The sequence below is a fragment of the Bos indicus x Bos taurus genome, chromosome 3 (assembly GCF_003369695.1).
Source record: "Bos indicus x Bos taurus breed Angus x Brahman F1 hybrid chromosome 3, Bos_hybrid_MaternalHap_v2.0, whole genome shotgun sequence".
NCBI lineage: Eukaryota > Metazoa > Chordata > Mammalia > Artiodactyla > Bovidae > Bos > Bos indicus x Bos taurus.
Window position 1 is genome coordinate 23,621,505 of NC_040078.1, and position 20,616 is coordinate 23,642,120.

Here is a 20,616-nt window from a genome sequence, read left to right on the forward strand (position 1 = left end):
CAGATAAGAGGTTCTCAGGTTGCTGTACTCACAAACATTGAACCAACTCCATGACCATCTGTGTTATGGCCAAATGTTTGCTCATTTGACGTGTGCATAAAGGGAGGAGGCAGATAGCAAACTTGCATATTATAAATTTTGTCATACAAAAAGGAAACAAAGGCAAGACATTGCAATAAAACCATAGATCTATTGATTCTAAGGCCAAACCCTATGAAGGATGGCCATAAAATTCTTATCTAAAGAATGTTTAGGGAATGATTGAACAAAGGACATCATTCAGGGGTTTCAAGTGAGCATATGGGCTATATCAGGGAAAAAATAAACAAAGAACTTATATTTTCTCTGGAAAAACAACTGGTGGCCTTTTCCAAAGCATTCCCTCTGACTCTACACCATGACCTTGAGGCTTAAATTTGATGGCAATTCATTGCTTCTTGGCATTAAGCCTGCATTCTTCTATTTTTTTTTTAATGTAATTGGGGGGAAAATCATTCCTCTTTTAAATCTTCCCAAGACCCAAGTTTCTTCAGATATGCTGTTATTTTGTTTGACCATCCTTATTTTCAAGGATTACCAAGAAGGGACAGAGATTGTGTGTACCTGCCCCATGGGCACAGATATCATGATTCATCCTGAGACGCTTCTGTGCCAGTGAACCCAGGGCCCCCTATGTGCTAATCACTTGAACACTCTGTATGATTTGACGGGAACTCATGCTGGTCCTTGGATTCTTATCCATTTGACCTACTCCTTGGAGTCCAGGATGATGGTGGTGGTGAAAGTGACCCTGTATCCCATACTTAAGAAGTCACTAGCCATGTCCCTAGACAGAAAAATTCACACACATACATAGAGAAATCCCTTCAAAAGTAGCATAAGCTTTCCCTCTATTCATACATTATTGGTGGGAAGGTAAAATGATATAACTTCTATAGGAAGTAGTTTGAAAGATTACTTATAAAACTAAACTACCGATTCTATGACTCAATAATTCCTAGGTATTTATCCAAGAGAAATTAAAACAAATGCCCACAAAATGACTTATATGAGAATGTTCATAGCAGCTTTATTATTATAACAAAAACTAAAAACATTCAGGTATCTATCAATAGGATAGATAAACTATGATATATTCATTCTATGGAATACTAAAAAGGAATAAATTATACAAAAAAACATGGATGTATCTTAACATTTTATTGAGTTGAAGAAGTCATTCACAAAAGAATATATACTCTTTAATTCCATTGATAGAAATTCTGGAATTTAAAATTGATCTTTGATGGAAAAAAAAAATTGAAACAGCACTTGCCTATGGATGGGGTTAGGAATTGACCTGGAAGGGACACAAGGAACTTTCCAGGGTGATGGAAATATTCTAGAGCTTCATAGGGATTTGATTTACACATTTGTATGCATTTGTCAAAACTCTGCAAATGTATACTAGATATTTGTGCATTTTGTTGTGTGTGAATTTTCCCTCAAAAATTTTAAAGATGTAAGTAAATATTAAACTTTAGTAACTGATATGTATGTTGAAATATTTAGAGGGAAATGTACAGATGTCTACAAACTACTTTGTTCGGTTCAGTTCAGACACTCAATCATGTCCGACTCTTTGTGACCACATGGACTGCAGCATCCAGTCTTCCCTGTTCATCACCAATTCCCAGAGCTTGTTCAAACTCATGTACATTGAGTTGGTGATGCCATCTAACCATCTCATCCTCTGTTGTCCCCTTCTCCTCCTGCCTTCAATCTTTCCTAGCATCAGGGTCTTTTCCAATGAGTCAGTTCTTCACATCAGATGGCCAAAGTATTAGAGTTTCAGCTTCAGCATCAGTCCTTCCAATGAATATTCAGGATTGATTTCCTTTAGGATTGACTGGTTGGCTCTCCTTGCAGTCCAAGGGACTCCTGAGAGTCTTCTCCAACACCACAGTTCGAAAGCATCAATTCTTTAGCACTCAGCTTTCTTTATGGTCCAACTCTCACATCCATACATGACTACTAGAAAAACCTTAGATTGGACTATACGAACATTTGTCAGCAAAATAATGTGAAATACATCCAAAAAGACCTATGAATTGATAGGTAAATTGGGATATGTATAAATGTATAGCCATATGATAAATCAAGGATTTTTTTTTGGTTAGTTTTTTGTTGTTGTTTAGTGTCTAAGTCACGTCCAACTCTTTGTGACCTTACAGACTATAGCACACCAGGCTGCTCTGTCTATGGGATTTCCCAGACAAGAATACTGGAGTGGGTTGGCATTTCCTTCCTCAGGGATTCTTCCCAGCCAGGGATCGAACCTGTGTCTCCTGCATTGCAGGAGGACTTTTTTTTTTTTTTTTTTTTTTTTTAGCACTGAGCCACTAGTAAAATGCTAATGATAGAATCTAAGTGATTAGCATGCTGGTAGAAGTATATCACCTTTGTAAAAGTCTTTCACTTTGTTTTATGTTTGAAATATTTTGTGATAGTGAGGTATTTCAATTGCTTGGAGATCCCTCAATGAGGGAAACTGCCATCCACATCATGCCAGCCACACTATGGACTGACTGTTCATTAGATAATTCTCACCCAGAATACATTTTGTAAGGTGTTCATTTAAAAAAAAATCTGGTATTTGTTAAGTTCTTACCATGTACCAAGCACTGCACAATACTCTTTGCATTCATTATCTCATTTAATGTTCAAAGCTTTCTTATGGTAGATATACAATTCATATCTTATTTTTTAAATAAAAAACAGTATTCTTGAGACTAAATACCTACCCAAAGACTCTCAGCTGATAAAAAAGCAGAACGCGATGAGGTCCTGAATCTCCCATGCCAAAGCCGTGCACAGAAAACTATGTTCCCTTCTTCCCTGCAGAAGAAAAGTTTGAAGCTAGCAGAGGTGGGTTCATGAGGTTTAAGGAAAGAAGCTATTTGTATAACATAAAAGTGCAAGGTGAAGCAACAAGTGCTGACATAGAAGCTGCAACAAGTTCTCCAGAAGTTATCTAACAAAAGATAATTAATAAAGGTGGCTACACTAAGCAACAGGTTTTCAATTAAGATGAAATGGCCTTGTATTGGAAGAAGATGCCACATAGGACTTTAATAGCTACAGAGGAGAAGTCAATGCCTGTCTAAGCATTGAAGCTTTCCAAAGCTTCAAAGGATAAGTTCACTCTTGTTAGGGGCTAATGAAGCTGATGACTTTAAGTTGAAGCTAATATTCATTTATCATTCAAAAAATCCTATGGCCCTTAGGAATTATATTAAATTGTGTTTTCATTGTCATTTGTTTCTAGAAATTTTTTTATTTCCCTTTGGACTTCTTCAGTAACCTGTTGGTTATTTAGGAACGTGTTGTTTAATCTCCACGTGTTTGTGTTTCTTACACTTTTTTTCTTGTAATTGATATCTAGTCTCATAGTGTTGTGGTCAGAGAAGATGTCTGATACGATTTCAATTTTCTTAAATTTACTGAGGTTTGATTTGTGACCCAAGATGTGGTCTATCCTGGAGAATGTTCCATGTGAACTTGAGAAAAAGGTGTATTTCTCTGCATTTGATGGAATGTCCTGAAGACATCAATGAGATCCATCTCATCTAATGTATCATTTAAGACTTGTGTTTCTTTATTAATTTTCTGTTTTGATGATCTGTCCATTGATGTGAGTGGGGTGTTACTGTCAATTTCTCCTTTTATGTCTGTTAGTGTTTGTCTGGGAGAAGGCAATGGCACCCCACTCCAGTACTTTTGCCTAGAAAATCCCATGGACGGAGGAGCCTGGAAGGCTGCAGTCCATGGGGTCGCTAAGAGTCGGACATGACTGAGTGACTTCACTTTCACTTTTCACTTTCATGCCTTGGAGAAGGAAATGGCAACCCACTCCAGTGTTCTTGCCTGGAGAATCCCAGGGACGGGGAAGCCTGGTGGGCTGCATCTATGGGGTCGCACAGAGTCAGACACGACTGAAGCAACTTAGCAGCAGTAGCAGCAGTGTTTGTCTGATGTATTGAGGTGCTCCTATGTTGGGTGCATAGATATTTACAATTGTTATATCTTCCTCTTGGATTGATCCCTTGATCATTATGTAGTATCCTTCCTTATCACTTGTAATCTTTATTTTAAGGTCTATTTTGTCTAATATGAGGATTGCTACTCCGGCTTTATTTTGCTTCCCATTTGTATGGAATATATCTTTCCATCCTCTTACTTTCAGTCTATATGTGTCTTTGGTCTGAAATGGGTTTCTGGTAGACAGCATATATATGGGTCTTCTCATTGTATCCATTCAGCCAATCTGTGTCTTTTGGTTGGAGCATTTAATCCATTTACATTTAAAGTAATTATTGATATATATGTTCCTATTGCCATTTTCTTAATTGTTTGGGGTTGATTTTGTAGATCTTTTTTCTTCTATTCTATTTCTTGACTATATAGGTCCATTTAACATTTGTTGTAAAGCTGATTTGGTGGTACTGAATTCTCTTAACTTTTGCTTGTCTGAAAAACTTTTGATTTCTCCATCAATTTTGAATGAGATACTTGCTGGGTACAGTAATCTTGGTTGTAGATTTTTCCCTTTCAATACTTTAAATATATCCTGCCATTCCCTTCTGGCCTGCAGAGTTTCTGCTGAAAGATCAGCTGTTAAGCATATGGAGTTTCCCTTGTATGTTACTTGTTGCTTCTCCCTTGCTGCTTTTAGTATTTTTTCTGTGTTTAGTCTCTGTTAGTTTGATTAGCATGTGTCTTGGCTTGTTTCTCCTTGGGTTTATCCTATATGGTACTCTTTGTACCTCTTGGGTTTGATTGACTATTTCTTTTTCAATGTTGGGGAAATTTTCAACTATAATCTCTTCAAAAATTTTATCATACCCTTTCTTTTTCTCTTCTTCTTCTGGGACCTCTATAATTCAAATGTTGGTGCACTTGACATTGTCCCAGAGGTCTCTGAGACTATCCTCAGTTCTTTACATTCTTTTTACTTTATTCTGCTCTTCAGAAGTTATTTCCACCATTTTATCTTCCAGCTCACTGATTTGTTCTTCTCTGCTTCAGATATTCTGCTATTAATTCCTTCTAGAGTATTTTTAATTTCAGTAATTGTATTGTTTGTCTCTGCATGTTTATTCTTTAATTCTTCTAGGTCTTTGTTTTGAGTGGAGTATATCTCTCCACAGAGGATTCTTGCGTTTCCTCCATTTTGTTTTCAACATTTTTTATCATCTTTAATGTCATTATTCTGAATTCTTTTTCAGGTAGTTTGCCTATTTCCTCTTCATTTTTTTTGGACTTCTGTATTTCTAGTTTGTTCCTTCATATGTGTAGTATTTCTCTGCTTTTTCATTTTTTTTTTAACTTATTGTGTTTGAGGTCTCCTTTTCCCAGGCTTCAAGGTTGAATTCTTTCTTCCTTTTGGTTTCTGCCTTCTAAGGTTGGTCCAATGGTTTGTGTATGCTTCTTATAGGATGATATTTGTGCTGAGTTTTTGTTTGTTTGTTTGTTTTTCCTCTGATGAGCAAGGCTGAGTGAGGTAGCAATCCTGTCTGCTGATGACTGGGTTTGTATTTTTGTTTTGTTTGCTGTTTAGATGAGGCATCCTGCACAGGGAGCTATTGGTGATTGGGTGATGCCAGGTCTTATATTCCAGGGGTTTCCTTTGTGGAAACCTATCAAAGAACTCTTCCCATCAAAAAGTCCTCACTATTCAATACCTCCTAGTGTTATTTCTCTGGTAGGCTAGGGTCTTGGAGTCAGTGCTTCTACTCCAAAGGTTCAGGGCTTGATCTCTGGTCAGGAAAGAAGATTCCATCGAATTTTGCGTGGGTCTAGAGAAGGGAATGGCAAACCACTTCAGTATTCTTGCCTTGAGAACCCCATAAACAGTATGAAAAGGCAAAATGATAGGATACTGAAAGAGAAACTCCCCAGGTCAGTAGATGCCCAATATGCTACTGGAGATCAGTGGAGAAATAACTCCAGAAAGAATGAAGGGATGGAGCCAAAGCAAAAAGAATACCCAGCTGTGGATGTGACTGGTGATAGAAGCAAGGTCCGATGCTATAAAGAGCAATATTGCATAGGAACCTGGAATGTCAGGTCCGTGAATCAAGGCAAATTGGAAGTGGTCAAACAAGAGACAGCAAGAGTGAATGTTGACATTCTAGGAATCAGGAAACTAAAATGGACTGGAATGGGTGAATTTAACTCAGATGACCATTATATATACTACTGCGGACAGGAATGCCTCCGAAGAAATGGAGTGGCCATCATGGTCAACAAAAGAGTCTGATATGCAGTATTTGGATGCAATCTCAAAAATGACAGAATGGTCTCTGTTCATTTCCAAGGCAAACCATTCATATCACAGTAATCCAAGTCTATGCCCCAACCAGTAACATTGAAGAAGCTGAGGTTGAATGGTTCTATGGAGACCTACAAGATCTTTTAGAACTAACACCCCAAAAAGATGTCCTTTTCATTATAGGGGACTGGAATGCAAAAGTAGGAAGTCAAGAAACACCTGAAGTAACAGGCAAATTTGGACTTGGAATATGGAATGAAGCAGGGCAAAGACTAACAGAGTTTTGCCAAGAAAACGCACTGGTCATAGCAAACACCCTCTTCCAACAACACAAGAGAAGACTCTACACATGGACATCACCAGATGGTCAACACTGAAATCAGATGGATTATATTCTTTGCAGGCCAAAGATGGAGAAGCTCTATACAGTCAACAAACACAAGACTGGGAGCTGACTGTGGCTCAGACCATGAACTCCTTATTGCCAAATTCAGACTTAAATTGAAGAAAGTAGGGAAAACCACTAGACCATTCAGGTATGACCTAAATCAAATCCCTTATGATTATACAGTGGAAGTGAGAAATAGATTTAAGGGCCTAGATCTGATAGATAGAGTACCTGATGAACTATGGAATGAGGTTCGTGACATTGTACAAGAGACAGGGATCAAGACCATCCCCATGGAAAAGAAATGCAAAAAAGCAAAATGGCTATCTGGGGAGGCCTTACAAATAGCTGTGAAAAGAAGAGAAGGGAAAAGCAAAGGAGAAAAGGAAAGATATAAGCATCTGAATGCAGAGTTCCAAAGAATAGCAAGAAGAGATAAGAAAGCCTTCCTCAGCGATCAATGCAAAGAAATAGAGGAAAAAAAACAGAATGGGAAAGACTAGGGATCTCTTCAAGAAAATTAGAGATACCAAGGGAACATTTCATGCAAAGATGGGCTTGATAAAGGACAGAAATTGTATGGACCTAACAGAAGCAGAAGATATTAAGAAGAGGCGGCAAGAATACACAGAAGAACTGTACAAAAAAGATCTTTATGACCCAGATAATTACGATGATGTGATCACTGACCTAGAGCCAGACATCCTGGAATGTGAAGTCAAGTGGGCCTTAGAAAGCATCACTATGAACAAAGCTAGAGGAGGTGATGGCATTCCAGTTGAGCTATTTCAAATCCTGAAAGATGATGCTGTGAAAGTGATGCACTCAATATGCCAGCAAATTTGGAAAACTCAGCAGTGGCCACAGGACTGGAAAAGGTCAGTTTTCATTCCAATCCCAAAGAAAGGCAATGCCAAAGAATGCTCAGACTTCCTCACAACTGCATTCATCTCACATGCTGGTAAGGTAATGCTCAAAATTCTCCAAGCCAGGCTTCAGCAATATGTGAACTGTGAACTTCCAGATGTTCAAGCTGGTTTCAGAAAAGGCAGAGGAACCAGAGATCAAATTGCCAACATCTGCTGGATCATGGGAAAAGCAAGAGAGTTCTATAAAAAGATCTATTTCTGCTTTATTGACTATGCCAAAGCCTTTGACTGTGTGGATCACAATAAACTGTGGAAAATTCTGAAAGAGATGGGAATACCAGACCATCTGACCTGCCTCTTGACAAACCTATATGCAGGTCAGGAAGCAACAGTTAGAACTGGACATGGAACAACAGATTGGTTCCAAATAGGAAAAGGAGTATGTCAAGGCTGTATATTGTCACCCTGCTTATTTAACTTCTATGCAGAGTACATCATGAGAAACACTGGACTGGAAGAAGCACAAGCTGGAATCAAGATTGCCGGGAGAAATATCAGTAACCTCAGATATGCAAATGACACCACCCTTATGGCAGAAAGTGAAGAGGAACTCAAAAGCCTCTTGATGAAAGTGAAAGAGGAGAGTGAAAAAGTTGGCTTAAAGCTCAACATTCAGAAAACGAAGATCATGGCATCTGGTCCCATCACTTCATGGGAAATAGATGGGGAAACAGTGGAAACAGTGTCAGACTTTATTTTTGGGGGCTCAAAATCACTGCAGATGGTGACTGCAGCCATGAAATTAAAAGACGCTTACTCCTTGGAAGGAAACTTATGACCAACCTGGATAGCATATCCAAAAGCAGAGACATAACTTTGCCAACAAAGGTCTGTCTAGTCAAGGCTATGGTTTTTCCTGTGGTCATGTATGGAGTGAGAGTTGGACTGTGAAGAAGGCTGAGCGCCGAAGAATTGATGCTTTTGAACTGTGGTGTTGGAGAAGACTTTTGAGAGTCCCTTGGACTGAAAGGAGATCCAACCAGTCCATTCTGAAGGAGATCAGCCCTGGGATTTCTTTGGAAGGAATGATGCTAAAGCTGAAACTCCAGTACTTTGGCCACCTCATGCGAAGAGTTGACTCATTGGAAAAAACTTTGATGCTGGGAGGGATTGGGGTCAGGAGGAGAAGGGGACGACAGAGGATGAGATGGCTGGATGGCATCACTGACTTGATGGACATGAGTCTGAGTGAACTCCGGGAGTTGGTGATGGACGGGGAGGCCTGGCGTGCTGCGATTCATGGGGTCGAAAAGAGTCAGACATGACTGAGTGACTGAACTGAACTGATATATTCTTTTCTTCTGGTCAGGCACTTCTGTCTGCTCTTATCTTTTGTTTGCAAGCACTTCTGTGTCTGAAGGTGTATTCCTGATGTATCCATGGAGAGAGATATACTCCACTCAAAACCTAAGGGATTCAGCAAAAGCAGTCCTAAGAGGGAAGTTTATAGCAATATAATCCTACCTCAAGAAACATGAAAAACATCAAATAGACAGCTAACTTTACACCTAAAACAACTGGAAAAAGTAGGATAAAAAAAAAATCAAAATTAGTAGAAGGCAAGAAATCATAAAGATCCAAGCAGAAATAAATGAAAAAGAAATGAAAGAAACAATAGTAAAGATTAATAAAACTAAAAGCTGGTTCTTTGAGAAGATAATCAAAATTGACAAACCTTTAGCCAGACTCATCAAGAAAAAAAGAGAAGAATCAAATCAACAAAATTAGAAATGAGAAAGGAGAGGTTACAACAGACAATGCAGAAATACAAAGGATTATAAGAGCCCATTATGAACAACTATATGGCAATAAAATGGATAACCTGGAAGAAATGGACAGATTCTTAGAAAAGTTTAATCTTCCAAGACTGAACTAGGAAGAAATAAAAATTATGAACAACCCAATTACAAGCACTGAAATTGAAGCTGTGATCAAAAATCTCCCCAAAAACAAAAGCCCAGGACCAGATGGCTTCACAGGATAATTCTATCAAACATTTAGAGAAGAGCTACTGTCTATCCTTCTAAAACTCTTTCCAAAAATTGCAGAGGAAGGAACACTTCAAAACTCATTCTACAAGGCCACAATCACCGTGATACCAAAACCAGACAAAGGCAACACAAAAAAAGAAAACTACAGGCCAATATCACTGATGAACATAGATACAAAAATCCTCAACAAAATTTTAGCAAACAGAATTCAGCAACACATCAAAAAGCTCACACACCATGATCAAGTTGGATTTATTCCAGGAATGCAAGAATTCTTCAATCAGTGTGATATACCACATTAATGAATTGAAAGATAAAAGCCATATGATGATCTCAGTAGATGCAGAAAAAGCCTTTGACCAAATTCAGCACCTGTTTATAATTAAAACTCTTCAAAAAATGGGCATAGAAGGAACCTACCTCAACATTGTAAAAGCCATATATGATAAGCCTGCTAAGTCACTTTAGTCATGTCCGACTCTGTGCGACCCCATAGATGGCAGCCCACCATGCTTCCCTGTCCCTGGGATTCTCCAGGCAAGAACATTGGAGTGGGTTGCCATTTCCTTCTCCAATGCATGAAAGTGAAGAATGAAAGTGAAGTAGCTCAGTTGTGTCTGACTCTTAGTGACCCCATGGACTGCAGCCCACGAGGCTCCTCCATCCATGGGATTTTCCAGGCAAGAGTACTGGAGTGGGTTGCCATTGCCTTCTCCAATGATAAGCCTACAGCAAACATTATTCTCAATGGTGAAAAACTGAAAGTATTCCCCTTAACATCAGGAACAAGACAAGGGTGTCCATTTTCTATCATTATTATTATAATAATATTAAACTATTATTCAACATAGTTTCTAGAAGTCCTAGCTACAGCAATCATAGAATAAAAAGAAATAAAAGGAATCCATATCAGAAAAGAAGAAATAAAGCCCTCACTGTTTGCAGATGACATGATACTGTACATAGAAAACACTAAAGATAGTATCAGAAAATTACTAGAGCTTATCAGTGAATTTAGCAAAGTTGCAGGATACAAAATCAACACACAGAAATCACTTGCATTTCTATATACTAACAATGAAAAATCAGAAAGAGAAATTTAGGAATCAATCCCATTCACCATTGCAACAAGAAGAATTTAATATCTAGGAATACACTTACCTAAGGAGACAAAAGAACTGTACACAGAAAGTTAAAAGACACTAATGAAAGAAATCAAAGATGACATAAACCAATAGAGAGATATTCCATGTTCCTGGGCAAGAAGAATCAATATTGTGAAAATGACTATACTACCAAACACAATCTACAGATTCAATGCGATCCTTATCAAATTACCAATGGCATTTTTCACAGAACTAGAACAAAAAATTTCACAATTCATATGGAAACACAAAAGACCCCGAATAGCCAAGCAGTCTTGAAAAAGAAGAATGGAGCTGGAGGAATCAACCTTCTTGACTTCAGATTATACTACAAAGCTACAGTCATCAAGACAGTGTGGTACTGGCACAAAAACAGAAATATAGACCAATGGAACAAGATAGAAAGCTCAGAAATAAACCCATGCACTATGGGTACCTTATTTTTGATAAAGGAGGCAAGAATATACAATGGGGCAAAGACAGCCTCTTCAATAAATGGTGCTGGGAAAACTGAACAGCTACATGTAAAAGAATGAAATTAGAACACTTCCTAACACTATACACAAAGATAAACTCAAAATGGATTAAAGACCTAAATATAAGACCAAGAACTATAAAACTCTTAGAGGAAAATATAGGCAGAACACTCAATGACATAAATCAAAGCAAGATCCTCTATGACCCACCGCCTAGAGTAATAGAAATAAAAACAAAAGTAAACAAGTGGGACCTGATTAAACTTAAAAGCTTTTGCATGGCAAAGGAAACTATAAGCAAGGTGAAAAGGCAACCCTCGGAATGGGAGAAAATAATAGCAAATGAAACAAATGACACAGGATTAATTTCCAAAATATACAAGCGGCTCATATAGCTCAATGCCAGAAAAACAAACCACCCAATCAAAAAGTGGGGAAAAGACCTAAACAGACATTTCTCCAAAGACATACAGATGGCTAACAAACACATGAAAAGATGCTCAACATTGGTCATTATTAAAGAAATGCAAATCAAAACCACAATGAGATATCACCTCACACCAATAAAAGTGGCCCTCATCAAAAACTCTACAAACAATAAATGCTGGAGAGGATGTGGAGAAAAGGGAACACTCTTGCACTGTTGGTGGGAATGTAAATTGATACAGCCACTATGGAAGATGGCATGAAGATTCCTTAAAAAACTAGGAATAAAACCACCATATGACCCAGCAATCCCATTCCTAGGCATATACCCTGAGGAAACCAGGGTTGAAAAAAAACACATGTATCCCGTTGTTCATTGCAGCACTACGTACAATAGCTAGAACCCGGAAACAACCTAGATATCCATCGACAGATGAATAGATTAAGAAGTTGTGGTACATATATACAATGGAATATTACAGCCATAAAACAGAATGCATTTGAGTTAGTTCTGATGAGGTGGATGAACCTAGAACCTATTATACAGAGTGAAGTGAGTCAGAAAGAGAAAGGTAAATATCATATTCTAATGGACACATACAGAATCTAGAAAAATGGTACTGAATAATTTATTTACAGGGAAGCAATGGAGAAACAGATACAGAAAATAGACTTACGGACATGGGGAGAGGGGAGGAGAGGGTGAGATGTATGGAAAGAGTACTATGGAAACTTACATTACCATATGTAAAATAGATAGCCAACGGGAATTTTCTGTATGGCTCAGGAAACTCAAACAGGGGCTCTGTATCAAGGTAGAGGAGTGGGATGGGGAGGAAGATGGGAGGGAGGTTCAAAAGGGAGGGGATATATGTATATCTATGGCTGGTTCATGTTGAGGTTTGAAAGAAAACAAAAAAATTCTATAAAACAATTATTCTTCAATAAAAAGCTAAATTAAAAAAAGAATTATATTAAATCTACACTGCCTCTCCATTATAAATGAAACCTCAAAGCCTGGATGGCAGGTACAACAAGGTTTACTGAACATTTTAAGCACACTGTTGAAAACTATTGCTCAGAGAAAAAGATTCCTTTCAAAATATTACTGCTTATTGACAAAGCATCTGTTCACCCAAGAATATTGATGGCAATGTACAATGAAATAAATGATGTTTTCATGCCTACTAACACAAAATCCATTCTGTAGCCCATTGATCAAGAAGTGATTTTAACATTTAAGTCTTATTACTTAAGAAATACATTTTGTAAGCCTATAGCTGCCATCAATAGTGATTCCTCTGATGGATTTGGGCAGAGTAAATTGAAAGTCTTCTGAAAAGGATTAACAATTCTAGATGCCATTAAGAACATTTGTGATTCATTGGAAGAGGTCAAAATATCAATATTAATGAAAGTTTGAAAGAAGTTGATTCCAATCTTTATGGATGAATTTGAGAGGTTCAAGACTTCAGTGAAGGAAGTAGCTGCATATGTGGTGGAAATAGCAGAAGAACTAGAACTGGAGACTGAAGATGTGACTGAATTGCTGTAATTTCATGATAAAATGGATGAGAAGTTGCTTCTTATGGATGAGCAAAGAAAGTAGTTTCTTGAGATAGAATCTACTCTTCAAGATGATGCTATGAAGCTTGCTGAAATGACAGCAAAGAATTCAGATGCAACATAAACTTAGTTGATAAAACATTGGCAGGGTTCAAGATGATTGATTCTGATTTTGAAAGAAGTTTTACTGTGGGTGAAATACTATCAAGCACTCTCTGACATACATCACAGCAGGATCCTCTATGACCCACCTCCCAGAATATTGGAAATAAAAGCAAAAATAAATAAATGGGACCTAATTAAACTTAAAAGCCTCTGCACAACAAAGGAAACTATAAGCAAGGTGAAAAGACAGCCTTCAGAATGGGAGAAAATAATAGCAAATGAAGCAACTGACAAACAACTAATCTCAAAAATATACAAGCAACTCCTACAGCTCAATTCCAGAAAAATAAACGACCCAATCAAAAAATGGGCCAAAGAACTAAATAGACATTTCTCCAAAGAAGACATACAGATGGCTAACAAACACATGAAAAGATGCTCAACATCACTCATTATCAGAGAAATGCAAATCAAAACCATTATGAGGTACCATGTCATGCCAGTCAGAATGGCTGCAATCCAAAAGTCTACAAGCAATAAATGCTGGAGAGGGTGTGGACAAAAGGGAACCCTCTTATACACTGTTGGTGGGAATGCAAACTAGTACAGCCACTATGGAGAACAGTGTGGAGATTCCTTAAAAAACTGGAAATAGAACTGCCTTATGATCCAGCAATCCCACTGCTGGGCATACACACTGAGGAAACCAGAATTGAAAGAGACACGTGTACCCCAATAGTCATGGCAGCACTGTTTATAATAGCCAGGACATGGAAGCAACCTAGATGTCGATCAGCAGATGAATGGATAAGAAAGCTGTGGTACATATACACAATGGAGTATTACTCAGCCATTAAAAAGAATACATTTGAATCAGTTCTAATGAGGAGGATGAAACTGGAGCCTATTATACAGAGTGAAGTAAGCCAGAAAGAAAAATACCAATACAGTATACTAACACATATATATGGAATTTAGAAAAATGGCAACAATAACCCTGTATACTACTACTACTAAGTCACTTCAGTCGTGTCCGACTCTGTGCGACCCCATAGACGGCAGCCCACCAGGCTCCCCCGTCCCTGGGATTCTCCAGGCAAGAACACTGGAGTGGGTTGCCATTTCCTTCTCCAATGCATGAAAGTGAAAAGTGAAAGTGAAGTCGCTCAGTCGTGTCCGACCCTCAGCGACCCCAGGGACTGCAGCCTTCCAGGCTCCTCCGTCCATGGGATTTTCCAGGCAAGAGTACTGGAGTGGGGTGCCATTGCCTTCTCCCTGTATATGAGACAGCAAAAGAGACACTGATGTATAGAACAGTCTTTTGGACTCTGTGGGAGAGGGAGAGGGTGGGATGATTTGGGAGAATGGCATTGAAATATGTATAATATCATATATGAAACGAGTCGCCAGTCCAGGTTTGATGCACGATACTGGATGCTTGGGGCTGGTGCACTGAGACGACCCAGCGGGATGGTATGGGGAAGGAGGAGGGAGGAGGGTTCAGGATGGGGAACACACGTATACCTGTGGCAGATTCATTTTGATATATGGCAAAACCAAGGCAATGGCACCCCACTCCAGTACTCTCGCCTGGAAAATCCCATGGACGGAGGAGCCTGGTGGGGTGCAGTCCATGGGGTCGCACAGAGTCGGACACGACCGAGCGACTTCACTTTGACTTTTCCTTTCATGCATTGGAGAAGGAAATGGCAACCCACTCCAGTGTTCTTGCCTGGAGAATCCCAGGGATGGGGGACCCTGGTGGGCTGCCATCTATGGGGTCGCACAGAGTCGGACACGACTGAAGCGACTTAGCAGCAGCAGCAAAACCAATACAATATTGTAAAGTTAAATAAAATAAAATAAAATAAAATACTATCAAGCAACACTGCATGCTACAGAGAAATGATTGATGAAAGACAGAGTCAATCAATGTGGCAAACGTCATTCTTTCTTATTTTAGGAAATTACTCCAGAAGCCCCAGTCTTCAGCAACCATTATCCAGATCAGTCTACTGTCCTCAATATTGAGGCAAGACCCTCCACCTGCAAAAAGATTATCACTCTCTGAATGTCCAGATGCTGTTTAGCGTTTTATAGCAATAAAGTATTTTTACCTAGGTTTGTACATTGTTCTCTAGACATAATATTATTGTACACTTAATAGACTACAGTGTAGTGTAAATACAGCTTTTACATACACTGCAAAACAAAAAAATTCATGTGACTTACTTTATTGTGATATTTGCTTTTATTGTGGTGGACTGGAACCAAACCCACAACATCTCCAAGGTATGCCTATATATGTTTTATGCTTCCACCCTACTAATAAAAATCCTAAGGGTCTTAATTATCGTCCCCATTTTCTTATCAAGGTAATGTCTATTTTTAATATTGTTCATTTGCTCTGGTTACAGGGAGCAGGGGCTACTCTCTAGTGGTGTGCAGGCTTCTCGCTGTGGTGGCTTCCCTTATTGTGGGGCTCAGGCTCTCTGGTGTGCAGGCTTCAGTAGCTGCTGCACATGGGCTCAGCAGTTGTGGTTCCTGGGCTCTAGAGCAGACATTCAATAGTTGCGGCACACAGGCTTCATTGCTCTGCAGCATCCAGGATCTTCCAAGACCAGGGATCGAACCCATGTCTCCTGCGTTGGCAGGCAGATTCATCACCATTGACCACCAGGGAAGCCCCAAGTTTATATGTTTTAAGACAACTCCCCCTCCTCAAAAATGAATTATCTTTTCACTCAGCCGCAACCAACTCTTTGTGACCCCATGAACTGTAGCCTGCCAGGCTCTTCTGTCCATGGAGTTCTCCAGGCATGAATACTGGGATGGGTTGCCATCTCCTTTCCCAGGGGATCTTCCCAACCCAGGGGTGAAAACCTGGGTCTTCTGCATTGCAGGTGGACTCTATAATGTCTGAGCCACCTCGGGGTGGCTGCTATTATTATAATCTTTTCACATCTCTATGTATGCATACATTATTCAGAAAATATAGAAAATGGAAATTAATGTATATTGTGTATCTTTTATGTGCCAAGAATCTTGGAGACTTTAATATACTGAGTTTGGTCCAGCAAACACATTTTGAACACCACCCAAGTGCCAGACACACAGATAGAGATCAAGTCACATTCTTGTTCTTGAGAGTGGCATCCGTGCCCACAGATAAATAATTTCCATACAATAAGGGAAATCTTATTACAAAAGAGGGGCTGATTTAGGGTAGGGTTCACAGAGGAGATAAAGCCTGGATTGAGCACACTGAAGGATGAAGAAGAGAGCTAAGGATGTATAGACTTTTCAGTTTACAATTCGCTGGCATAACGTCCATCATGTTTCTTGGGCAAAGCAACTGATGCTTTGTAGCTGGCAAAGCTTGTCACAAGTATAGGCAACATTTTGCCCAGGAAATGTGGAGAAGAGGAGACTGCACTATACCACCTGTCCACTACAGCGGGGGCTGAGTGGGTGGCCATAAACTCTATGCCGTCAAGACTAGAGTTTCTCCAGACTGGCTGTAAAAGTTAATGAACATCTCCTCGGTGACTCATTTCCTGTCTCCTACTGATACCATTTGTTTCAACATGATGGGATATTACAGGGCTTTCTTGCAGCAGTACTCAGGGTCAACATCTCTGTCAAATATAATAGGACAAAGTCCAAGGTTGTAAAAATTTGCTCCTTAGGGGGAAAGGACGAATTCTGATAGTTTCTTAAAATAATGAGTGGTTTATGCTGTTTTCTTAGGAGGTAGGATTGAAAAGCATTTCAAGACTCACCTTCTTATTATGTGTTAGTCCCTTCAGATTTTCCCAAATTCCTCTATCAGACTTGACTTTTCACATTCTCCTAAAGGACCTTAAAAAAAATCATCTCTTTCTCTGATCTCTGATCATTCCATTAGGTGTTCCCCACTCCACTGCCCCTGCCTGACTGAGGTTCTTTTTTCATACCAGTCTATAGTACTGAAATGTTTAGCTGTCAAAAAGTAATTGACCTTTTCCAAAAAAATCTTCCACCAATAGTAAAGTATGAAACTGCTCATTAGTTAAAATGGGTATTAAGTGAGTTGCTGTCACACTAAAGCTGAAGACAATTTCTGCTTGACCTCAAATGATGAAGAAGCGAAAAGCTTTACTATCGAACTCAAAACAGAGTTCACTGGTCATTTGAAGAAGAAGGCAAAGGGATCACTGCCATTCACGTTTCAAACAGGGAAACTGGAGTCAAAAAACATCCTATAGATATGATGAAGAATTCTTACTAAAGTGAAACCTAAGTGTCAGCTTGGCAATCTAATTAAATTTGACTCATTGGAAAAGACCCTGCTGCTGGGAAAGATTGAGGTCAGGAGAAGGGGGCAACAGAGAATGAGATGGTTGGATGGCATCACAACCCAATGGACATGAATTTGAGCAAATTCTGGGAGATAGCGAAGGGCAGGGAAGCTGGCGTGCTGTAGTCCGTGGGTTTGCAAAGAGCTGGCTATGACTTAGTGATTGAATAACACCAATAGCTTTCCTCCAAAATTTCTCACAATTCCTTCACATTCATCAGGACTTACTTCTATGAAGTTGCTCTCTGTTTCTAAGCTTCCTCAAAAATAAGAGCAAATTCTTTTCTGCTTCATATCAACCTCCTTCGATAAGAAATCCACCCCCTTCTTCTTGGTCTTTCCTGTCCGGTGTGGTAGCCACTAACCAAATGTTTAAATTTAATTGACAAAAATTAAATAAAATTAAAAATTCAACTCCTCATTCTCACTAGCCTTATTTCAAGTCCTGTATGGCTGTATGTGGGTAGTGGCTAAAGCATTGACAGCCCAGATTAGGACATATCCATTATCATAGAAAAATCCTATTGGGCATTTGTACCAGTGTGTCATGACTCGATGAGAATTTACTGGATATTATATTTGTGGCTATATGTCAAGAGGTCATATTTCTACTTTCCATCAGAAAATTTGTTTTGATGTAAGTGTTTTGAACCACCCTCCTGTTTTCGGAAATGTATCATCTATCTGGGACTTCCCGGTGGCTCAGCAGTAAAGAATCTGCTAGCAGTGCTGGAGCCACAGGAGGCTCGAGTTCAGTCTCTGGGTCAGGAAGATCCCCTGGAGGAGGGCATGGCAACCCACTCCAGTATTCTTGCCTGGAGAATCTCCATGGACAGAGAAACCTGGTGAGTTACAGTCCGTAGGGTCCCAAAGTGTCAAACACAACTGAGGCAACTGAGCACACACACACTCACCATCCCTCTGGGCTTTCCAGGTGGCGCTAGTGGTAAAGAACCCACCTGCCAATGTAGGAGACAAAAGAAACGCAATTTCTGTCCAACTGCTTAAAGGGAAAGGGGCTTATGTTTAACTAGTAATGTAAAAACTAAAATTCATCTGGTAATATCCTACCACATACCATTAGGAAACTGAGGCTCAAAGAGGTTCAGGAGTATGCCTAATGTTACACTGTGAGTAGGAAACAGAATTAGGATTTGAACCAAGATTCTTCAGAAACCAAGCCTTGTGCTCTTCCCCACCAGGGCATCATCAGAGTGGCAGAGGTCCTCTAAGGTACACTTTGTAACCACAGAACCATTAGTTTTTCCTGTCTTACCATGAATTTATACACAGGCTGGAAAAAAAAATCCAATAACAAAGGCTGAGTAGCCTCATAAAAAAATACTGAACTGGAAGTAAGAAAGCCTGGTTTCTGATATCAGCTTCAGTCCAGCTAGCTGTGAATTGAGCCAGGCAGAGTACTCCTCTGGGCCTCAGGTTCCTCATCAGTAGAGTAAAAGAGTAAGAGTTGATAAGCACCATTATTCTCTCCAGCCTTAAAGTTATAGTCTGTCGAGGCTGTAGTCTAATTAAGGTTGAATGTTCTCTGAAACCTACAGCATAGTTTAATCCTTTGCTATCTATTAGAGGAGAGGAGAGCTTGTGACCCTTTCCAAATAGGCTTAAAAAAAAAAAAAAAAAAAAAGCCTATGATTCAACAAACAGCTAAACTGGGAGTCAGAAGGCTTAGAATCAATGTTCAACTCTACCACTGACTGTGACTTTGAACCTGGATTCAGGTTCAAAGGAACCTGGAACCAGGCTTCCTAATCTCTCCTTACATCAAGTTTCCGGGGTGTGAAATAGAGTAATGTCCTACATCACTCCCAGAGATTCCGTTAGGATCTCGCTTGATGACTTAAGTGAAACACTTTATTGTAAAACATTTTACCACTGCAAGTTATTCTGACATGGCTGCTCTGTGTTAGAACAAAATTTCAGTGACTTGTTCTTCAGGAACAAGGAGGAGCTCCAGGAGGTATTGGGGGAACCAGGGACATGCTGAGGGTGATTTGTACTTTAGAGTAAAGTGCTCCTTAAGCAGAGCACAGGGTACATAACCTATGTCCAGCCCCGATGACAAATCCTTCCAGCAATGATAGAAACATCATGATTCCCCAGAGTGGAAGCAAGCCATCTTTATAGAAAAAAGGAAAACTAAAAGAAATCAACAATACAGAGACAAAAAGAGAGATAAGAAAAGAAACATAAAGGGAAAGGAAGATGGGCTTATAATAGGTATCAATGGAAATAATTGGTAAACAATCTATAATAAGAGGTGAAAGAGTTTTATTTGGGCCACAATGAGGGCTATAGCCCAGGAGACAGATTCAGGAAGCACTTGAACTGTCTTCTGTTAGATCACAAATGGGGGGAGGTTTATAAAGGCAAAAATTGCAAAATTACGTAAGTTGTTTGTCAAGAATTATAATAGGAGCTCGCAAGACGTAAGGGTGTTAAGCCAAGATTGTTTGGGGCACTAAATAGTTGAACGGTTACAAGGGGAGATCTTGAGGTCACGAGGTTGCAGTGGCAGCTGCCAGCAGATATTATTTTGAAAGAAACTGGTGGTGTCCTTGATTCTGCTACAGTTCAGAAAATCCAAGTTCTTAGGGATACAGGAACATGTCTGAAACCACATTCACAATGGCACCCCCAGCTCCATTTTGGATGCCTGAACCACAGTTTTTCCATTTTAATTATTAAACGCATTCTTTCCTTTAATGGTTAAGTCAGATGTACATTTGCAGGTTTAATAGGCCACAAACAGCCTGGGTTTTTTTAAGTTTCAGAAAAAAATTTATTAGAGTATAGTTGATTTACAATGTTATGTTAGCTTCAGTTGTAACAGCAAAGTGAATTACTTATACATATCCATATGCCCGCCCTGGGTTGCAAAGATCCGCCAGAGAAGAGAATGACAACCCACTCCAGTATT